Source organism: Pteropus medius, unplaced genomic scaffold (assembly GCF_902729225.1).
Source record: "Pteropus medius unplaced genomic scaffold, Ma_sr-lr_union100, whole genome shotgun sequence".
NCBI classification, from domain to species: Eukaryota; Metazoa; Chordata; class Mammalia; order Chiroptera; family Pteropodidae; genus Pteropus; species Pteropus medius.
In genome coordinates, this window is record NW_024349803.1 from 26,174,004 (window position 1) to 26,174,671 (window position 668).

The 668-nt window shown below is 41.8% G+C and overlaps 1 pseudogene; it reads right to left on the minus strand.

Moving 5' to 3' along the window:
• Positions 1-246: 246 nt before the first annotated feature.
• Positions 247-364, minus strand: LOC120582645 (uncharacterized; annotated as a pseudogene).
• Between the last annotated feature and the right edge of the window lie 304 nt (positions 365-668).

Consider the following 668-nt stretch of genomic DNA (forward strand, 5'->3'; position numbering starts at 1 on the left):
TTTCTGACATTCTTTTGTCTGAGGATCTACTTGTCTGATATGGGTATATAACCTGGCTTTCTTATTTCTTACACTTAGACTTCGATGGTTAATTTTTTAAACTATTTACTTTCAACCTGTCCGTCACCTATATTTAAAGTGTATTTCTTGTGAAGTGCAGAGTTGCTTTTCTGTTCAGTCTGAGAGTCTCTGCCTCTCAGTGGCAGCAAGTAGTCAGTTTACGTGTGATGTGACTTTTTTTTTTAATGCCCACAGCATCTGGTCTTCCTGGGTGGTCTCCCATCCAACTACCAGCCAGGCCCGACCCTGCTTATCTTCCGAGATAGACGAGATCAGGCATGTTCAGGGTGGCGTGGCTGTAGACTGATGTGACTCTCGATTTGTTTAAGCACATGTGTCACGTGCTGCTACATGTGAGCTCACTCTCGACTCCTGTTGAGGAAGGGGACAGATTCACAGGGTTTTAATTTTAATTTATCTTTCAGCTTTATCGGGGTATGATTGACAAACACGGGATCTTTTTTTAATTAAAGCTAGTTACAGCTTTTAAGCCTTTTGTAACTAGTGATTAAAACCCTGTGATTTCGGCCTCTTCCCTAAGTCCTTTCCAAAACACATGGAAAACGTAATAAGTTATGAGACTCTTTGTGTCGCCGTAGGCTTTCTGG